At 42.1% G+C, this 22976-nt stretch overlaps 1 pseudogene; it reads right to left on the bottom strand.

Moving 5' to 3' along the window:
- Positions 1-11198: 11198 nt before the first annotated feature.
- Positions 11199-20048, bottom strand: LOC128567460 (keratin, type I cytoskeletal 18-like; annotated as a pseudogene).
- Between the last annotated feature and the right edge of the window lie 2928 nt (positions 20049-22976).

The following is a 22976-nucleotide window of genomic DNA, read 5'->3' as shown; positions in this document are numbered from 1 at the left end:
TGGTTATGTGGGGGGAAACAGAAAGAGGGATAGAGGGAGGGGGGTGGGGCCTTGGTGTGTGTCACAGTTTATGGGGGCAAGACACGATTGCAAGAGGGACTTTACCTAACAATTGCAATCAGTGTATCCTGGCTTATTATACCCTCAATGATTCCCCAACAATAAAAAAAAAAAAAAGAAGTTGAAAGAACAGTAAGTATATTCTCTTTTTACTCTTTTTCTATTTTGATCAACATAATTTAAGTGTGTCATTAAAGTTTATAGGTCCAAGTGTGCCGTGAGATAAAAAAGCTTGAAAAACATTGCTCTAATGATTATAATGTTTTCTAACCCACTGAATTGAATAGGCTCCATATCTACCGCAGCCAACTTCTAGTGTTCTCCAGAAATCTGGTTGGGCCTCTCATCCGGAGGGGAAATTTAGAGGAGGGGAGGTAGTGTGCTGAATGATAGCTGGTGAAGTTTCCCTGAAGGATATAATTGGTACTGCTGTAGACTGAATGTTTGTATCTCCCCCCAAAATTTACATGTCAAAGTCCTAATCCCCAACGTGTTGGTATTTAGAGGTGGTGCCTTTGGGAGGTAATTAGAGTTAGACTAGATCTTGAGAGGAGGAGCCCCATGGGAGGATTAATGATCTTATAAAAAGAGGAAAGGCTTCTGCCAGCCCTGCTGAGGCCTCCTTCTCTGTCCTGCAGCCGGAGGGCAACATCCTCTGTGACCGGTTCAAGAGTTTCCAGAGAAGGAATATGATCGAACCTCGGGAAAGAGCCAAGTTCAAGCGCAAGTACAAAGTGAAGCTCGTGGAGAAGCGTGCATTCCGGGAGATCCAGTTATAGCTACAGGATGCTGGAGCCCCTCCCTTTAATAAAGCACCTTCTGACCAATAAAAAAAAAAAAAAAAGAGGAAAGGACAGGATATCTATCTCTCTCTCTCTCTCTCCAGAGCCTGACCCTCTGTCCTTTAAGCCATCCAGCCTATGGTGTCTTGTTATAGCATCCCGAGCTGACAGAGAAACCCTCCCTCACCGTCCATTCTTAGATGTTCCTCATCTTCAGTTATCAATTCTGCTGGCCTCAGTGTCTCACCTCATGGCACGATCCATACTCCGTCCCCAGGAAGCTGAGTCCCCAATCATCACACCCTCTCAGGCCACACTTTCTGTTCCTGTTTTTTATCATTCGAGTTGTACCAACAAGTACCACTAGACTCCCAGTGGATCACTGGGGTTCCATACATAGTGCTCTGATCCACTGTGGAGGGCAGCCCTCCCTCTTCCTGCTGGTCAACAACCTCTGCTGAGACAGATCCTCTTCTCGCTCAGTCCCTGGACATAGCCATCCAAAAATGCTTAGGCATGAACTAGAGCTCAAAATCCAATGGGACTCTTGTTATGCCATTTCTGGAGACTAAGAGCTCAAACCCCTCAGAACTCATAGTTGTAGAGACAAGAAGTACTAAGTCCCTAGCCGGTCACTGGGAGTTCTACTAAGAGATGCCACTGTGCTTCCAGTCCTTGATCCCCAGTCTTATGTCTTGTTCCTGTTGAGGATACAAACAGCGATAACTTCTTGGTGGGATGAGAGTGCCCAGCTTCCCAGTCATCTACCCTTGATATCTTCTGCTAGTGCAAGCTGAGTAGTATTCTTCTCAGCTGCCCATCCATTTTGCCCCGTGGAGGCCAGGTTCTGTTAGACGTTTCCACAATTTTCTGCAGTCAGGCCTGCTGGCTGCCACTCTGACGTTGCTAATGATCATGGCCCCGCCTGGGCTTTTGATGGTTAAGCACTGACACTTGGCCTCTGTTTGTTCAGGGCCCTGTGATATCAGGGTGCCAAATTCTGTAGCAGCCTCTACCACCATCAGCTTTCAGAGAGCCTCTAAGTGCCGCCTTCCCCATCACAGCTCAGTCCCCTGGGTCTTTCTGTGAACGTAATCAACTGGCAAGTCTCCCAGCCACACACAGTATACCATCCTGGCGTGCCCACCACCACTGCTGGCTGCAGCAACTGAGGCATTTCAGCTTGACTATGTGGCCCATCACTTTTCCTCCTTCAAGATGAGCCATCCTGGGGTGAATTCACAGCACCCTCTGGGGGCCAGGATTCATGGTAAGTGTTAAATTCGGCTCCTTGGGAGAGTGCTCTCAAGCTGATAAATGCTTTGCTGCCTGATTTCATACTCTGGCCCCTTGAATTAGCCACGCTTAGAAGCAGTCACATGTCCACTCCTTGACTCCTCTGGCACGTGTGGACTAGATCTTCCAGCTTCTTTGGCAGGTAGTGCCTTTCCTTACTTATAAGGCTCACCATGTCCTCAGCTGGGTTGCACTGTGCCTTAGCCCTCATCAGAGACACAGAGACCAAAAGGGGAGGTGAAGCCAGGGACGCATGTACCAGCTCTTAATGTGGAGGACTGTGGCACAGCTACAGCTGCGGGTTCAGAAGATTCAGAGGAGACAGGTGGGGTGAGGATCTCAACAATTTAGTTCCCTATCCATCTGATACCTTTCTATATGCCCCCTGTTTCGCAGCCAATGTTTCCTACCCTGTACTCCAACCTTGGCATCAAAATTCTTCCTCGACTGGCTTTTACTTTTTCATGTCCTGGGTTTCATGCTGGGTTTCTTCTTCTCTGAGGTGAGAGCTTCTTTTATGCATGTGGGGATGTGAGTATGCATACTGACAGTAGTCCTCTGGCTTTCGCGCCTGGTCATCAGTTGCCTATTACTTGCTTTGAGCTGTTGGTTATGTTTCTGTGCCTCAGTGGCACCAGAGACAACTATCCATGGCATTATCTTCCACTACTCTGTCCTCCACACATCTTGAAAGCCTAATACATTTGGCCCCGTGTCAGGTCAAAATGGTCAGTCTTTAAATCCTTGCCTCCCCACGTCACCAGATGTGGACTTCCCCAAGACATGCCTGACATCAAACAAGGTGGCTCTCTGAAGTACAGCACACACTAAAGGAGCTGTCAGCTGGAGGCTACCTGCTGACCATTGTCCCTGCAGCTGGGTGACAGGTACTCCCTTGCAGGAAGATGTGGTGGAAGTGGAAATCTCCATGACCACCACAGGCATACATCATTTCTGTGGGATTCTTGCCCAAAAGGCAGAATCAGAAAATAATTGTGTGGAAACATCAAACTAACCCAAGCTGAAGGACATTCTTCCTCAGAAATGGCCTATACTCTTCAAAAATGTCTATGTCAAGAAAGACAAAAAAATGGCTGAGGGTATTTTTCAGATTAAAGGAAACTGAAGAGACATGACAACCAAATACAATGTACGACCCTGAAATAGACCTTGGACTCGGGGGAAAAATAGTCATAAATAACATTATTTGGACACTGATGACATTTGAATATAGATAGTGGATTAGATAGTAATATTGTGTCAATACTAAATGTCCTAATTTTGATTATTTTAATTTTATTTGATTTTGGTTAGGTTTCAATTTTAAAATTGAAGTAACGTGGAACTTTTAAAATATTGATTATATGTGTTGAAACGATAACATCTTGATACGCAGGTTAAATACATTATGATCAATTTTACCTGTTTCTTTTTACCTTTTTAAGGTGGCTGTTAGAAAATCCAAAATTACATAGTTGGTTTGCATTCTATTTCTATTAGACAGCACCATTTTATATCATTATTTATAACATAGGATCAAGAATATTTCTAGCACTCTCGCCAACCCATTTTGTCATATGCCCTACTTTGAGATTGCACTGTTGGTATGTGAGTCTGTTCTGTGGAGGGCCTGGACTTTTAACTATGTAGAGCAGCAGTTCTCAACCTGTGGGTCATGACCCACAGGAACTGTATTAAAGGGCCGTGACATTAGGAAGGTTGAGAACCACTGGTGTAGAGGGATAAATGGAGTTGACCCTCTGTGTAGTCATCTCTGAGGCTAAAGGTGGCCTTGCTCCAGGAGGTGCAGGTTTGCATTTCAGTGAGGACTGTGTCTGAGTCTGGAAAATAGCCCAGCAGAACCAGTAGTAAAGGGCTGCCAGCAAAAGGGGCTGGAGAGGTGGCCAGGGGGTGGGGTGGGGTGGGGTGGGGACTGGGGACAGATTTCTTTGTACGAGATTTGTATCAATAGTTTTGCCACGGTGGCACCATTTCCTTGTCTTCAATACTACCCATCTAAAACAGTCCTTAATACATAGGTATTATCATATTATTTGATATTATTTTTCTTTCAGGTTAGCACCCATCTTTGACAGTTATATTTCTAAAAAGCAGAGAAAGAAAAATTCTTTATCTGTATCTTGGAAATTCTCAAATAACATTTCCACCACTGTGTGAATTGGGTTGCTGTGTAAAACTGAATCTTAACCCTTCACAAGTACAACAAACCTTGAATGTCCTTTCTAGGCAGTGACAGTGGTCAATATGATATGGTCCCTCCTTTGAGGCACTCACAGTCAGGATGGGAGAGAAACATGTACTAAGACAATGACAACCGCTATGGTCTGAATGTCTCCGAAATTCATAGGTTGAAACTTAATTGCCAAAGTAATAGTATTAAGAGGTGGGGCCTTTAGGAGGCAATTATACCATGAGGGCCTCATTAAAAGGCTTGGAGTGGGTTTGCTCTCTTCTGCTCTTCCACCATGTAAGGACCACTGTTAATCCCTTCTAGTGGACATAGCATCAGATGTGATCTTAGAATCCAGAGGACAGACCTTCATCAGACTCGAAACTGGCCCCTAGATCTTGGATTTCCCAGCCTGAGAACTGTGAGAAATAAATTTTTGTTGTTATACATTACCCAGTTTCAGGCATTTTGTTATGACAGCACAAATAGACTAAGACAAATATCAATAAAAACCCGACCAAAAGTCTCTGGGAAGATTGCTAAGGCACTGAGCTGGAGAGAAACATGGAAAACTTGTTACAAAACAAGGTGATATTTCAGAGTTATAGGAAGAATAAAGTTTTTCAGGCAGATGGTGGTTATTCATGGAGAAGAGAATTCATAGTCATAATGGCATAGACATAGGGACTGGCATTAACTATTTAGGGAACTAAAAGTGGTCTGCCATTGCTGGGAGTGTAGATGGGAAATGAAGGCAAAAGAAAGGCCAGACTCCAAAGAGCTGACATGCCAAGCTATCAAGTTTGACTTTTATCCTGCAGACAATGGGAAGACACCAAATGATTTTCACTGGAGGAATACTAAGGTTGGTTTGGTGTTTCTGAAATAAGCTTATTCTATAATTGTAAACAAAAATTCAACTAGAAAACAATTATAAGACAGCTATAAAAAAATAATGATGCATCTTCCTTTGGGCTAAAGAGGGTTTCTCAACATGAAAGAAATGAAAAGACCACAAAGAAAAAGGTAATAGACGAGTTTAAATAAAAGTATAAGGCATCTGTACATTTAAAAAATGAACAAATTTAAAATTCAAACCAAAAAACCCCAACTGAGATATATGCTGTTTGTGATGAAGAAAGCCAACATATTAATAAGAGAATGAGGAATAGTCCTATTGCAAATAGGCAAAGGACCTGAAGGGACAATTCGCAAATGGCTCTAAGTGGCTAACAAATATTTAAATGATAATGAAAGGGGAAAAGTTTAGATATCTTGCCTTTCTAGTAGTAGCTGTATTTCAGGGTAAACAAGTAGTCTCAGTGGAGAAAGAAAAGCCTTCCTTAATAGAATAATAACAGAAGGAAGGATAAAATTAGAAAATTGGTATTTTCAACCCTGAAAAAAACATTAATTTTAGGTAGAAATTAACTTAGTGGTGAAATCATTAGGTAAATGGTAGATGGACAAGGGATATTCTTACAGTGCCTAAGTATGTCACACAGATTACTGTCTCATCCCAAGGGGAAAATCTACCCACACAAGGGAGGAAGCAGGTCGCCATCACCATAATCCAGGAGTCAATCTCAACATCCCTATTGGCCGGTGAGATGTTATGGGGTCAGTCTCCTGATGTGACAGAGTAGCATGTCTACACCTCACCTGAGATGTATTTTTCCTAGAAATGTTTATCTTGAATCTAGCTAGCTCCCCATTTACAAAAGTTACGCAGAATCGATGAGAAAGGTGAATAGCACTACAATAAAGCAACCAGATGAATCCTGAAAGATGAAAAACATTCTGCAGGCAATTTCAATAAGTCAGTGCATAAAAAAAGAAAGAAAGAAACTGTTGATTAAAAGAATCTCAAGATAGGGCGGTGCCTGTGGCTCAAAGGAGTCGGGTGCCAGCCCCATATGCCGGAGGTGGTGGGTTCAAACCCAGCCCCGGCCAGAAACTTAAAAAAAGAAAAAGAATCTCAAGATATATAACATAACATCTAGGTACAATGCATGGTTTTGGGGTTGAATTATGTTTTGAACAAACCAGAAAAGAAATTCTTGAGACAATTGATGGAAGGTAACTGTGAAATATATGTTAGATAATATTAAGAATTTGCTGATAATTTTGTTAACTAGGATAATGCTCTTTGGCTATGGAGGAAAATGTTCTTTTTAAAACTATAAACTGAAGTTGAATGTATTTTTTCAATTTTAACTACAGAATCAAATAAATACAAGCTTTCAAAAGGAAAAAAATATTTTTACCTATGAAATAGGCCAAAGTTTGTTTTTATTATTTAAGTCCTTTATCCATCTTGAATCAATTTTTGTGAGTGGGGAAAGGTGTGGGTCCACTTTCAGTCTTTTACATGTAGACATCCAGTTCTCCCAACACCATTTATTGAATAGGGAATCTTTCCCCCGAGGTATGTTCTTGTTAGGTTTATCAAAGATTAGGTGGTTGTAAGATGTTAGTTTCATTTCTTGGTTTTCAATTCGATTCCATATGTGCATCTTTGCATAGTATATTTAGGTAGGACAGATGCCTTGAAGTAGAATTTCCTTTTTTTTTTCTTTTGAGACAGAGTCTCACTTCATTGCCCTCCGTAGAGTGCTGTGGTGTCAGAGCTCACAGCTACCTCAAACTCTTGGACTCAAGCAATCTTCTTGCCTCAGTCCCCTGAGTAGCTGGGACTACAGGTGCCTGCCACAACGCCCAGCTATTTTTAGAGATGGGGTTCACTCTTGCTCATGCTGGTCTAGAACTCCTGAGCTCAAGCAGTCCACCCACCTCAGCCTCCCAGAATGCTAGGATTACAGGGGTCACTACATCCTGCCCCAGAAGTACAATTTCTTGACCAAAAGGCATGCATGTTTAAAATTGTTAGAGGTACGAAATTTTTAGAGTTTTCAAAAATCTGATACTGTATTAACTACTACTGTCACCAATAGTATGCTCATTCCCTCACACCTTTGCTAAAGCTGGACTTGTATCATCAGACTGTTTAACCTTTTTCTAATTTGAAAAGTGAAAAGAATGTTACCTGTTGTTTCACCCGCAATTTTTATGTATCAGTGAAGTTGGTAATTTTTACCTCTTTCTTGGCCAAATATGTTTACTCTTTTATAAATTACCTGTTTATCTGTCCCTTTGCCTGAACAATATACGACTGTTATTAATTTGATAAAACCCTAGATTTGACATGGCTTCTTCGAATATTACAAATTCTGTTAACTAAAGATCGAATGTTTCAGGCTTAACCTGAAACAAGGATTCTAAGTTCTTGGACTCTCATTTTGAACATTTGCCCATTTGGATCCAAAAGCCAAAAATCTTGTTGATATTCTCCTCTTTTTAAAAAATAGAACTTCGCACCATACTTTCCAGATAGTTACATTATCATAATTTTCCAGGTGGGAACCAGAGCACGAATTGTTGTACTTAGTTAGAGTCACAGAATGATTCAGTGGCAGACATGCATCTAAAATCCATCGCTCCATCTTATTTTTCAATTATGTGTCCTACACTTTCCTCCTTTAATTCACTCCTCACCACAGTCTCATTTACGGGAATAAAGAGCCAGTTAGTATTCATAGGTTTTAGTCAAACACATAAATATGTAAGTTCATGAAAGAGCAAAAGGATTGCACGTATGCTATAAATTATTTCTTGTTCCTGTTCTTGTTCATTGTTTTCAAATAATGTTTTAATTACTGTATACTTCTTGGACATAGGAAAGATGACTTAGAAATAATTTTCCTTCCAACCAAAATTTAGTAAGAAATATCATTTAGTACAGTGGTGTTTGCACAGAGAAAGAAACCTCAATGTGACATTGCAGCTGTAGTTTAAGAAAAAAAATTAAAGTAAGCTGCAAGGAAAGGACTTTAAACTTTTATTACAGGAGAGAGTTTTAGGTGGGGGAAGTTCTTCAAATCCAAAACACAGCTTCCTTAACTGCTATAAATATATCTGTCACTTCTTCACCGCCCCCACACGACAGTGACCTTGTAGGAGAGATGGAGTGGAGAGAAAAGCCTATTTCTCAAAAATGAGGAGTTGGCTGTGGAGGATGGCAACACTTTCTCTTTCACTGTTTCCTAGGGACTGGGAAACTGACACTGATAAAAATGATTTAAAATAACTCCTATCATTTGTTTATTATGTGCTAATTACTTCACATTCACTTAGTTTTTCTAGCAACGCTAAGCTTTCAGTATTATTATCTTTGTTTTACAGGACTAAGTCTCAGAAAACTTGGCCAGTTTCCCACGGCAAGTACATGTGCTACCCCCCACTCCCACGGCTGCTTTTCTCAACAGTGCTTTGCTGCCATTTCCACTGGGCGTCCTGTAGTGGTGAGGCAGACCGACTGTTGTAGACTTACCCCTTCAGGGCATCTCACATGTCTTGGGGATCCATCCCTGTCCAGTCTGCTTCTTGGCTTTGCAAACTCAGAAAGCCAAGGTTGTGAGTTGGTCCCTCCGGAAATAGGGTAGAGCCTGGGCCAGGAGCACCCCAGAGAGATCTAGCTGGTCCCTAAGGGAAATCCGAGTATGGACAAAATCCATGGGTCTATGGGGAGAAAAGGGGTCAAACAGCAGGAGAGCCACTGAGACAGAGAGATGGAAAATACAGACAGCAGGACAACAGGCAGTGTTCAGTCCATTCTAGACGTCATAGCAGTCACTTGGAGGTCACATATGGAGTGGTCAAAGTTCTCTAGTGGATAGTCAAATGGCAACCAGAAGTCCCTAGGAATGCAAGAGGCAGAAAGGCCTGTGGGGCTGGGCACAATGGCTCACTCCTGTAATCCTAGCACTCTGGAAGGCTGAGGTAGGTGGATTGCCTGAGCTCAGGAGTTCAAGACCAGCCTATGCAAGAGCAAGAACCCGTCTCAAAGAAAAATAGAAAAACTAGCTGGGTATGTGGCAGGTGCCTGTAGTCCCAACTACTTGGGAGGCTCAAGGGGATCACTTGAGCCCAAGAGTTTGATGTTGCTATGAGCTATGATGCCACAGCACTCTACCCAGGGCACAGGGTGACACTCTGTCTCAAAAAAAAAAAAAAAAAGGCCTGTGAGAACCGTGGCCCCTCTTGCTAAGGGAGAGGCCAGCCTGTGCAGTCTGGAGGCTTGCTGGGCGCTAAGAGCAAACTCTGGGCTAGGGATGCAGGAGCAGAGGGTAGGCATAGCTTCTTGGAGGTACTCTGATGGACCCAGACAAGCAACCATTTTAGAAACTAAGCTGTAGGTGACTTTGCCTGCCATAACCAACTTACCCTTTTAGTTTTGGGGTTTTTTTGTTTGTTTGTTCATTTTTCTTAGAGACAAGGTCTCTCACTCTATCACCTCGGCTGAAGTCTAGTGGTCTCATCATAGCTCTCTATAACCTTGAGTTCCTGGGCTTGGGTGATTCCCTCCTGCCTCAGCCTCCCAAGTAGCTGGGACTATAGGTGTGTGCTACCATGTCCAGCTAATTTTTATTTTATTTTATTTTATTTTTTGTAGAGACAGGGTTAAGTTTTTGATTCACATTCTTAGAAATATTAGCCTATCAATTACATGAACCATTTCCACTTAGCTTAGTTAACTGGAGCATCTGACCAAAGGAGCTGGCTGGTGATCAATCAAATCCTCTCAAGAGTTTGATGTAAGAAACACAGAGTGTAAGTTGGTCAGATGGCATGTGCATGGAGCTATGAGTTCATGTAGAGGGTAGCTCAGAGAGTCCTTGAAGTGCCACTTATGGCCCAAATTACAAGGGAGCAAACACTTGGAACATTGCAAAGGAATCCCAAGAGAAATGAATAAAATTCATTTGCAAGGATAAACTATTTCCTACATGTAGGTCTCTGTGAGAGTCCTCCCAGTTTTAATAACAAACCCTTTCTGAGTTCCTCAGAGTGGATTTCTTTCTTACAATTTCTGACCCAGGCACTGATTTATGAATAACAATGCCATTGTATTCATGAACAATAAGATGACCCTTTCCAATGAGATTTCTTGCATCTATACATAGACAATGGAATCAGTCATCCAAATGTCACTTTGTAAGCAGAATGTCATAGCCCAGGATGTGGGATCATCTCATAAGAAGTTTGGTTGAGCAAGGCACTGTGGTCCAGACCTGAAATCCCAGCACTTTGGGTAGCTGAAGTGGGAGGATCATTTGAGGGCAGGAGTTGAAGGCCAGCCTGGGCAATATAGAGAGACCCTGTCTGTACAAAAAAATAAAATAAAATAAAAATTAGCTGGCTGTGGTGGTGCATGCCTGTGGTCCCATCTTCTCAGGAGGCTGAGGCAGGAGAATCACTTCAGCCCAGGAGTTTGAGGTTGTGGTGAGTGTGATTGCATCCTGAACTCCAGCCTGGGTAGCAAAGCAAGACCCTATCAAAAAGAAAAAAAAAAAGTGGGTTCAGACTGAGGCAAGATCTGCAGAATACTTTCCTGAGGAAACAGGAAAACAAACAATTACTGAGTATCTACACAGGGACCTTGGACATTATATATGAGTAATTTTCACAACTATACGTATGTATTACTTAAGAATCTGAGATTAAACGAGCTTAACTAATCTGCCCAAGGGCAGAGAACTAGGAAACAGCAAGGCTGGAAATCAAAGTCAGTGCCTCTCAGGCACTGTCTCCCGGGTACTGAAGCACCAGCAGCCTCTCGCTACAACCCTTGCCCCATTGGGCAGTGTGATGGTTAATTTCATGTGTCAGCTTGGATGGGCCCTCAGCCTAGATATTTGGTCAAATGTTATGCTGGACATTTCCTTGAGGGTGGTTTGTGTTTTTTTTTCTCAATGACCTACGAACTTTTTATTGGTTTTACCAATAGAGGGCACCCTGCTCCTACCACCTCAGTGCTTTAGAACTTTGGTGTCGTTGCTCTCAGACACCACTTTGCAGTCCACTATCCTGCGGGTGGTGGTCTTTCGGATGGTTTGCATGGAGTTCCTGCTGTCCAGGGCATCACCAAAGTTGAAGTCCTCTCCAGCTTCCAGCAGGTGGCGGTAGGTGGCAATCTCAGTGCTGATTGACATTCAGCAGTGCCTCCTACTCCTGGCCTGGCCCTGGTCTGTGCTAGCTCTGACTCCAAATGCAGCAAGACCCCATTGAGTTGGCATAGCAGGCCTCCACTCATCTCAGGCTGTTCTCCAAACCGGACTTCAGATTTCTCATGGAGTCCCGGTCGATCTCCACGGACTGGACTGCACATTTCAGCTCTGTGAGTGTCATCTCAGCAGCTCCAACCTCAGCACCATTAGCAGACTGTGAGGTGACCACTGTGGTGTTCTCGTCAGTCTGCTGGGACCAGTAATTGTCCAGCTCTTCTCAGTTCTTCCGTTCCAGCTCATCATATTGGGCCTGCGTGTCCGCTATGATCTTGCTCAGGTCCTGGGATTTGTGGGCATCTCCCTCCACAGTCAATCCAGAGCTGGCAATTTGGGCTTGTAGGAGTTTTACTTCCTCCTCGTGGTTCTTCTTCAAGAAGAGCACTTCCTCCTCGAGGGCCTCGATCTCTGACTCCAGCTGCAGCCAAGTGACATCGGTGTCATCAGTGACCTTGCAGAGCCCATGGATGTCACTCTCCACAGACTGGTGCATAGCCAGTTCTGTCTCATACTTGACTCTAAAGTCATCAGCAGCAATTTAGGCATTGTCAATCTGCAGAATGATGCAGGCATTGTCCACAGAATTTGCAAAGGTCTGAGCCCTCAGGTCCTCAATGGTCTTGAAGTACTGTGCCCAGTCTCTGATCTGGAGCTCCTTCTTCTCTGGGATTTTGCTCTCCAGCCCCTGATTATTGGTCCCCAGATTCCTCATTCTGTCCAGGTAAGTAGGCCAGGCAGTTGTTCAATTGTTGCCTGGTCTCCTTCTCAGTCTGGAGGTCCCCCATTCCTGCCATAGCCCTGTCCATCCCTATGGCTAGGTCCCTGGACCCCCAGCTGGCCAGGAAGCTGGTGGAGCGGGACACGGAGATCCAGGAGCCCAAGTCCCAGGCACCTGCATAGATGCTGGGTGCACTGCTGGTGGGCTGGACATCTGGATGAAGCCTAGGGACCAGTAGTTGGTTGAGAAGGCGGTGTAGAGAATGGAGAAGGATGTGATGTCCAAGGAGGAAAAGACTCAGGGGCGAGCTCCATGAAGGTATTTTTAAAATTAGATTGACATTGAAATTGGTGGGCTTTGTGTAAAGCAGATTTCCCTGGGTAATGTGAGTAAACCTCATTCAATCAAAGCCCTATGTAGTGCAAAATCCAACCTTTCCCAAGCAAGAAGATCTGCCAGCAGATGGCCTTTGAACTAAGTCATACACACTGCCCTAGGTTTGCCCACCCACGCTGCAGATGAGGACTTGCCAGCACTGTAATCTCATGAGCCAATTCTTTAAAATAAACCTTTTCTCTATAGATATAGGTATGCTGTTGGTTCTGTTTGTCCCTGACTAACTCAGGCAGTCCTGAATAACTACTGCTACCACGTTATTTTTTAAGTCCGTGTAAGTTAGGACTGTTACTTCTGACATCTCAGGCTCATAGTAAAGACCAATTAAAAGAAACAATTAAAAGAACAATTATCCCACAAAATGGGGATATATATGTTACCAAAACTCCCTTCCCTTGTATTTTAACTTTCATTAAATTCCATTTTAAAGAGTGACTTTCCTGACCTTGTCTTCAGATTCCAGTTTAGTTCAGTGTTTCAGGCAGTGGGAATTTATAAATTAACCAGGATATTACTTGTCATACTTTAACACCAGCAATATTAAGTACTGATTCTGGACCTATATTCTTCAGCACAATCACAAATCTCCATAACCTCTACCCACACACAAATGTCATTGATACCTGCAAGTGCCAGAGAGGAGATGCTAATTTGAAAACTTTTATTGTCTGTAATTTGCTTGAAGATGGTGAATGGAATCACAGATCAAGCTAACAGTGTGCTTTAATACTCTTCATTAGTATACAGAGTTGATGGAAAGATGTGAGGAGGATGAGTCAAGGATGAAATCTCAGATCATTCAGCAAATTATGCATATTTCATTTTGAAACACTTTCCTCATTTTAGGCAACAAATAATACTTTTGGAGGGAAGAGCAAAAAGCAAATGTACGGGGCGGCGCCTGTGGCTCCGTGAGCAGGGCGCTGGCCCCATATACCGAGGGTGGCGGGTTCAAACCCAGCCCCGGCCAAACTGCAACAAAAAAATAGCCAGGCGTTGTGGCGGGCGTCTGTAGTCCCAGCTACTCAGGAGGCTGAGGCAGGAGAATCGCCTAAGCCCAGGAGTTGGAGGTTGCTGTGAGCTGTGTGACGCCACAGCACTCTACAGAGGGCAATAAAGTGAAACTCTGTCTCTACAAAAAAACAAACAAACAAACACAAAAAAGCAAATGTACGGTATTTATTAATATTGTATTGTGAACCTTGTGCCAAATGACAAGGATACTACTTAGGCTATGAGAATGCCTATGTTTTAATAAAATAAAATTGGTAATAATAATAAAATAATTGCAAGTCCCATATATTTAGAAATAAAAAGGCAAATGATCCTTTCTTTTTTTTTCTTTTTTTTATTAAATCATAGCTGTGTACATCAATATGATCATGGGGCACCATACACTTGGTTCATAGACCATTTGACACATTTTCATCACATTAGTTGACATAGCCCTCCTGGCATTTTCTTAGTTACTTTGCTAAGACATTTACATTCCACATTTACCAAGCCTAATGATCCTTTATAAAAGATATGTGAGTTAAAGAAATGACAGCTCTTAAAAATTGCACAATAAGGCTCGGTGCCTGTAGCTCAGCGGCTAGGGCACCAGGCACAAACACTGGAACTGGCAGGTTCGAATCCAGTCCGGGCCTGCCAAACAACAATGACAACTATAATAAAAAAATAGCCGGGCGTTGTGGTGGGCACCTGTAATCCCAGCTACTTGGGAGGCTGAAGCTAGAGAATCGCTTAAGCCCAAGAGTTTGAGGTTGCCGTGAACTGTGATGTCACAGCACTCTACCCAGGGTGACATAGTGAGACTCTGCCCTCCCCAAACATTGCACAACAATAAAAGCCTGCATACAAAAAGTTGAATGATGAAGTCAAATATCAAATAGAACTAGAAGAAATAACTACATATTCTTATGACTGCCTACATTAGAGAACAAGAAAAATAGCAAGTTAATGAGCAAAGTGTTCAATACAAGAAGTTAGGACAAGAGGAATAGAGTGAACCAAAAATAGCAGAAACAAGAAAAAATGAAGATGAAACCAGAAATTACTGAAAATAGAAAACAAACAATAGAATCATTAAAAAACCAAAACGGAATATTTGAAATGTTAATAAAAAGGACAACCTCTCACGCCCTAATCAAAGGAGAAAACAGCGTGAGAGAAGCACAGATGAATAATGGTAATAATAAAAAGGGTGATGTAACTCTAAAACCAGCAAAGATTGCAAAGTTTATTGGAGGGTAATATAAATGAATATCATGCCAAATTCTGAAAACATAGTTGAAATAGAAAACTTTTTTTTTTTTTTTTTGTAGAGACAGAGTCTCACTTTATGGCCCTCGGTAGAGAGCCATGGCATCACACAGCTCACAGCAACCTCCAACTCCTGGGCTTAAGTGATTCTCCTGCCTCAGCCTCCCGAGTAGCTGGGATTACAGGCGCCCACCACAACGCCCAGCTATTTTTTGGTTGCAGTTCAGCCGGGGCCGGGTTTGAACCCACCACCCTCGGTATATGGGGCCGGCACCTTACCAACTGAGCCACAGGCGCCGCCCAGAAAACTTTTTTTTTTTTTTTTAATTTTTTTTTTTTTTTATTGTTGGGGATTCATTGAGGGTACAATAAGCCAGGTTACACTGATTGCAATTGTTAGGTAAAGTCCCTCTAGTCCCTCTTGCAATCATGTCTTGCCCCCATAAAGTGTGACACACACCAAGGCCCCACCCACCTCCCTCCTTCCCTCTTTCTGTTTCCCCCCCATAACCATAATTGTCATTAATTGTCCTCATATCAAAATTGAGTACATAGGATTCATGCTTCTCCATTCTTGTGATGCTTTACTAAGAATAATGTCTTCCGGCGGTGCCTGTGGCTCAAGGAGTAGGGCGCCGGTTCCATATGCCGGAGGTGGCAGGTTCAAACCCAGCCCCAGCCAAAAAAAAAAAATGAGCCCCCAAAATACCATTTAAAAAAAAAAAAAAAAGAATAATGTCTTCCATGTCCATCCAGGTTAATATGAAGGATATAAAGTCTCCATTTTTTTTAATGGCTGAATAGTATTCCATGGTATACATATACCACACCTTGTTAATCCATTCCTGGGTTGGTGGGCATTTAGGCTGTTTCCACATTTTGGCGATTGTAAATTGAGCTGCAATAAACAGTCTAGTACAAGTGTCTTTATGATAAAAGGATTTCTTTCCTTCTGGGTAGATGCCCAGTAATGGGATTGCAGGATCAAATGGGAGGTCTAGCTTGAGTGCTTTGAGGTTTCTCCATACTTCCTTCTAGAAAGGTTGTACTAGTTTGCAGTCCCACCAGCAGTGTAAAAGTGTTGCCTTCTCTCCACATCCACGCCAGCATCTGCAGTTTTGAGATTTTGTGGTGTGGGCCATTTTTACTGGGGTTAGATGGTATCTCAGGGTTGTTTTGATTTGCATTTCTCTAATATATAGAGATGATGAACATTTTTTCATGTGTTTGTTAGCCATTCGTCTGTCATCTTTAGAGAAAGTTCTATTCATGTCTCTTGCCCATTGATATAAGGGATTGTTGGCTTTTTTCATGTGGATTAATTTGAGTTCTCTATAGATCCTAGTTATCAAGCTTTTGTCTGATTGAAAATATGCAAATATCCTTTCCCATTGTGTAGGTTGTCTCTTTGCTTTGGTTATTGTCTCCTTAGCTGTACAGAAGCTTTTCAGTTTAATGAAGTCCCATTTGTTTATTTTTGTTGTTGTTGCAATTGCCATGGCAGTCTTCTTCATGAAGTCTTTCCCCAGGCCAATATCTTCCAGTGTTTTTCCTATGCTTTCTTGGAGGATTTTTATTGTTTCATGCCTTAAGTTTAAGTCCTTTATCCATCTTGAATCAATTTTTGTGAGTGGGGAAAGGTGTGGGTCCAGTTTCAGTCTTTTAAATGTAGACATCCAGTTCTCCCAACACCATTTATTGAATAGGGAGTCTTTCCCCCAAGGTATGTTCTTGTTTGGTTTATCAAAGATTAGGTGGTTGTAAAATGTTAGTTTCACTTCTTGGTTTTCAATTCAATTCCAAGTGTCTATGTCTCTGTTTTTGTGCCAGTACCATGCTGTCTTGACCACTATGGCTTTGTAGTACAGACTAAAATCTGGTATGCTGATGCCCCCAGCTTCATTTTTGTTACAGAGAACTGCCTTAGCTATACGGGGTTTTTTCCGGTTCCATACAAAACACAGAATCATTTTTTCCAAATCTTGAAAGTACAATGTTGGTATTTTGATAGGAATGGCATTGAATAGGTAGATTGCTTTGGGAAGTATAGACATTTTAACAATGTTGATTCTTCCCATCCATGAGCATGGTATGTTCTTCCATTTGTTAATATCCTCGGCTATTTCCTTTCTGAGGATTTCATAGTTTTCTTTATAGAGGTTCTTCACCTCCTTCGTTAGGTATATTCCTAGGTATTTCATTTTCTTTGAGACTATGGTGAAGGGAGTTGTGTCCTTAATTAGCTTCTCATCTTGACTGTTATTGGTGTACACAAAGGCTACTGACTTGTGGACATTGATTTTATATCCTGAAACATTACTGTATTTTTTGATGACTTGTAGGAGTCTTGTGGTTGAGTCTTTGGGGTTCTCTAAGTATAAGATCATGTCGTCAGCAAAGAGGGAGAGTTTGACCTCCTCTGCTCCCATTTGGATTCCCTTTATTTCCTTGTCTTGCCTAATTGTATTGGCTAGAACTTCCAGCACTACGTTGAATAGTAAAGGTGACAGAGGACAACCTTGTCTGGTTCCAGTTCTAAGAGGAAAAGCTTTCAGTTTTACTCCATTCAGTAAAATATTGGCTGTGGGTTTGTCATAGATAGCTTCAATCAGTTTTAGAAATGTGCCACCTATGCCTATACTCTTCAGTGTTCTAATTAGAAAAGGATGCTGGATTTTATCAAATGCTTTTTCTGCATCTATTGAGAGGATCATGTGATCTTTATTTTTGCCTCTGTTAATATGGTGGATAACGTTTATAGACTTGCGTATGTTAAACCAGCCTTGCATCCCTGGGATGGAAATAGAAAACTTTTAAGAGATATAAATTACCAAAATTATCTACAGAAGGAATACAATAACTAGGCCAAGAATCAAAACAGAAATCGAATCAGTGACCAAAAATTGACTCCCAGAAAAGGCATCAGGGCTACATTTTTTTAAAAACCTTTTCATTTTGAACTAGTCTTATTCCTAAAGTAAATTGTAAAAGTGGCACTCAGAGTTCCTTTATAATTTTCATCCATACTGTTAACAACTCACGTAACTAAAGTACAATGATCAAAACCTGAAAATTAACATTGTACAATAACCAAAAAGCTGCAAACGTACAGAATTTTACTCGTTTTCCCACTGATGTCCTCTTTTTGTTTTGGGATTCAATCCAGGATCTCAGAGCATTTAGTTATATCTCTAGTCTTTTCCAAATTACGCCATTTCTTCTGTCTTTTCTTTTTTTCATGACCTTGATAATGTTTGAAAAGTATTGGTAACTTGTTTTATAAAATGTTCTCACTTGAGTTTGCCTTATGATGAGATAGAGGTTGTGCATCTTTTGGCAAGAATAACATGTTTCATCATTGTCAGTGTATTCTGTGCTATGTTGCCCAGGATGGCCTTGAACTCCTGGACTCCAGGGATCCTCCCATCTCCTCCTCCTGAGTTGCTGGGACTATAGGTGCCACTAATGGCATGATGTGCCATTACTCCTGGCTCTTGGTGATATTATGTATTACTTCTGGTACAACTCTGACCTTTAAAGTCTGTTTGATGGCTGCAGAATGTGACACTTAATACTTTGCTTTGCTCTGGGAAGAAGGGAACCTTGACATTAAGGTCAAAGGACAAGGGGTGGGTTTTTTGGGTTTGTTTGTTTTTTTAACCTTAAGTGATAGGAGTTAATCATATTTCTCAATTCATAGAAAACTATCAGGTCATTAAAGCTCCTCTCTTGCTTTATATAATTTTACTTTATTTTTACTCATTCTCCCCCATCCTCAAGATAGTCATCCACCAATGTATAGAATATATGTATTGTTAAATATGCATATCTTTGTTAAATATGTGTTGAGTTATGGTATGTGTGCAATCTTTGTTTCTCCTCCATGGGTAATAAATGACATTGTACGAAATCTGGTGCAAAAGTCTGGATTAGTTTCTAGAATGTTAAATAGACCACTTTTTTAAACAGGACTTTAAGGTAATGTGCTGATGAATAGACTATGCAACTTTATTGCATTTATATGGTTTTCAATGCCCTTTGAAATGTGATTAATCCTTTTAAGGATCATGGACCCTTATGACATTCAGCTCATAAATAATTAAATCCAATTAATACTCTAGACAGAACCAAACTTAATTTATTCAAATTCTGATTCTCAACACAGGAGGCCTTGGTTCACTACTTTTAAAATAATATCACTACCTCATTCCATTTTCCCTTCTATTCATCTGGGTAGTAAAACAGGTGACAAAAGGGAGGAAGTTTGCATGTAGAGTTTACATGAAAATATAGTACTTTATCAATTTGAAAAAAACTTTAAAATCCAGAAAAGTAGAGAGATAATATCATTGTAATAGACCACCAGCCCCCAAAAGACCCGAGTCTGTCTTGGAGCAGCGAGCTTTTGCAGATCCAGATGGGGAGGCAAAAAGGATATGAGAGGGAGTTAAATGATTGGCACATTTCCAAGCATAAGATGGTCCCTCAGAAGCGATGTCAATCCAGACATCAATGTAGGGAATCCGGTCCAGGTGGCCAGGATGACCATAAATGATTGGCCGAATGCTGGAAAGAGCCAAGAGGTTAAAGGTACCCATAGGAGGCCATCCGGTCCCAAAGAACGGCCAATCTAGTTCACCCAGGTTACGTAAGGTGCCTGGTTTCACCTTTTCGCTGTAACCTCGGCATGGCGGCTGAAATCAGAGAAGTTATTAAGGAGACACTCTAAGTTATTAGCGGGGTGGATGATCCCTGTCCCATTGCGAACAAATTGGTAAGCGGACACTTGACAGACGTAGACGAATAAAGACAGACGACCCAGACAGACAATTCAGAGACAAGGAGAGGCCTCTCCTGCGTCTCGGGAACTGACTCTCAGCTGCATCCAGCTAGTCTAGTCCCCCAAATTCTCTAGAGATCCAGACAGACTCACCCAAAGTGCCACGGTTGAATCCCCAGAATGGAAAATTTGGGGACCTGTGCCCCGGATCCACACGTCCGAGGGCCCCTGGGCAGAGGAACGTCTCTTCAAGGCCTTCCCCTGGAGCCCTCCGCCGGGGGTCCCAGGGCCACACGGAAGATCCCCTCAAACTGCGGCTACGCAGATCTCCCTCCTCGTCTTCACCTGCCTGCTCCACACCAGCCAAGGAGCCAGCAGAAGAGGATACTACTACAATACACACCAACTTATCCCCCACGGCTGGATGCTCTCCCATCGCCCGCACGTTTGCAACCAATACCCACCCAGCCTTCTACTTCGACTTCTGCACCCTACTCGGTCATGGTTTCACGGGAGGCTCCACGTTCAGGTTCGGAGTAAGGGGAATTCCGGGATGGGGCTGCGTAGGCAAAACAGCAGCCTCAAGATTCCAAGACACGGACTTTTATCTGTGCCCTTCCGGTGGAAAATCATGCGGAGGGGCTGGAGATTACTATTGTAAAAGCTGGGGCTGTGAAACTTTAGCGTCATGGGGAGTGACAAAAGAACCACACATAGGGCTTCCCAGGATTAATCCAGGTGTCTGTACCCATACTAAAAACTGCAACCCTATGAAATTATTCACTAACGACTGGTGGGGAGAAGAATGGAAAACAGACCGGACATGGGGCATCAGATTTTATGTCACCAGACAAGACCCTGGAGTTTTATTTACCATCCAGAAAACCCCACGGCCACATCCTCTAAAGCCAATAGGCTCAGACTTTTTCCTTAATCGGGATACCCCTAGACTTCCCCCGGGGCTCCTCCAAAAACTTCCCCACCGGCCTGAGCCCCCACCATTCCAGACTGAGTATCCTTACCTGTCACTACCACTCCGTCCTTCATCCCCACTCCTAAGTCTTTTAGATGCCATGTTCAAATTTGCAAAGACCACAAATGCCAATCTAACTAATGATTGCTGGCTTTGCCTAAACCCAGCCCCACCATACTATGTAGGAGTAGCTACAAACGCAACCTCTGAATCCTCCCCAATGCAAATATTAAATGCCTCAACTCACATGATACAAAAAAATAACAGCCAATGTATTTGGGGCTCCACCCTCACCTTGACCTTAGGAGATTTATAGGGACAAGGAATATGCATGATATCCTCCAGGTACCCCTTAAATTCTTCCCATTATGACCCACCCTACCACTCCTCACTATTTAGTAGCCACCGAAGGAACCTGGTTTGCACGCTGTACTGGTTTAACACCCTGTGTAAATTCCCTGATTTTATATAACACTCTCCAAATCTGTGTCTTAACCCATATTATCCCTCAAGTTTACTTTTATTCTGGAGAAGGAGGATGAGAACATCTGTTTGGTCTACACAGACAAACCAGGGCCCCCATTCTGGTACCCCTACTGGTAGACGTAGGACCACAGCCCTAGCAACTGGACCCCTCAGCCCTAGTTTCAGAGTGCTCGCAACTCAAATAGACTCAGATCTCTGGAACCTGGAAACATCCGTCGCCTACTTAGAAAAATCATTGAACTCACTAGCAGAAGTAGTTCTCCAAAATAGAAGAGGTTTAGATTTACTATTCTTAAAACAGGGATGACTCTGCCTGGCCCTAGGAGAAACATGTTGTTTTTATATCAATCACTCTGGGGTTACAAAAGACAGTTTAGCCTTAGTCAGAAAAAATTTACGTGACTGAGAAGAACTACAATAAAAAGATTATAATTGGTATGAATCACTATTTAACTGGTCCCCATGGCTGACCACCCTCCTATCAGCCATAGCCAGTCTACTCCTACTTCTCCTAGTCGGAATAACATGTGGCCCCATCATCTTCAACAGCCTCATGGCATTCATCCAACAAAGACTTCAAAATATAATATTAATGTTATTTCATTCGCATTAGCAACCCCTCCCCAGCGATGCAGACGAATCAAGGATTTAATTCCCAAAAAGACCAGTGGGGAATGTAATAGACTACCAGCCCCCCAAAAGGCCCGAGTGTGTCTCAGCCTGTCTCAGCCGTAGTCCCCTGTGTGTCCCCTCCCCGGGTTAATTCCGAGAACAGGTTTCAGAACAAGGAAGTTACTGAAAACCCCTTAGCCATGACCAAACAATGGAAACTTACCCAAGCTGAGTTTCCCAAGCTGTCCCTGAACCAACCACCACACTGTAACCCTGCCCCGAGGTAATGGTCACGTTCTGCTTCTGTGCTTGCTTGCTTGCCACGCAGCACAAAAAGGGTATGAAAATCAGCCCGCTCCTCACTGCAGGGCCGCCTGCTTTTTGGAGCAGCGGTCCCCTGCGCAGGTGTAATAAATCACCATCTGATTTATACCTGAAGTGGGGTTCGAGTCTTCTTTATAGGCCATGATGGGTACAACAATAATAAGCTCCGTACTTCCAATCTTTATATTTGAAAAAATAATTTTGAACTATGAAACAATACATAGTATATGAAAAACCATTAAAATAATATAAGGAACATCACTACACCCATCTCCATTTAAAACATTACAAATACAGTTAACTCCAATCTCCCCTGCCTTTCCACTACTCCCCACATCACCTTTATCCTGAATTTTGTGTTTATCATTCCCACATCCTTTATGCTTTTATTTATTTATTTTTTTGGGGAACAGTGGGCCTTTATGCTTTTATTAATACTACTCATGCAGGCATCCAGAATATAGTGTTGTTTTGCCCATTTTAAGTTTTATATAAATAATAGCAAACTCTCAGCATCTTTCTGCAACTTTTTTATTTAGTGTTTTGGGAGATTTTTTTCTTGTTAATATGTGTGGTTCTAATTCATTCAAATTCCCCTGCCATCTGTTTCATTGAATCACTGAAATTTAGTTTAGCTATGACCAATAGTGCTGATTCAAGCCTTCTTGAACACATTCTCTTTTGTACACATGAAAGAACTTTTCTAGAATATGTGATCACTTATTTATAGACAGCAAATCTAAGTTTAAATACTGTTTCCTTGATTGTGTAAGAGCTCTATAAAATTGTGGAATGTATGATGTCCACAATGGACCAGATCTGACCACATTAAACAAATCATATTCCATTAAGGCCCATTACTTTATCTCTCTCAAATATAGATTTTGACCACAAGATAATTTTATTAAGCTGGAAAAAATATCTAAATTCAGTAATTTGTTTTGGTGTGAATTTTATTTTATTTTATTC

Source organism: Nycticebus coucang, chromosome 16, assembly GCF_027406575.1.
Source record: "Nycticebus coucang isolate mNycCou1 chromosome 16, mNycCou1.pri, whole genome shotgun sequence".
Classification (NCBI taxonomy): Eukaryota; Metazoa; Chordata; class Mammalia; order Primates; family Lorisidae; genus Nycticebus; species Nycticebus coucang.
Note: the sequence above shows the minus strand (reverse complement) of the source record. Positions and strands in the feature narration are given on the sequence as shown.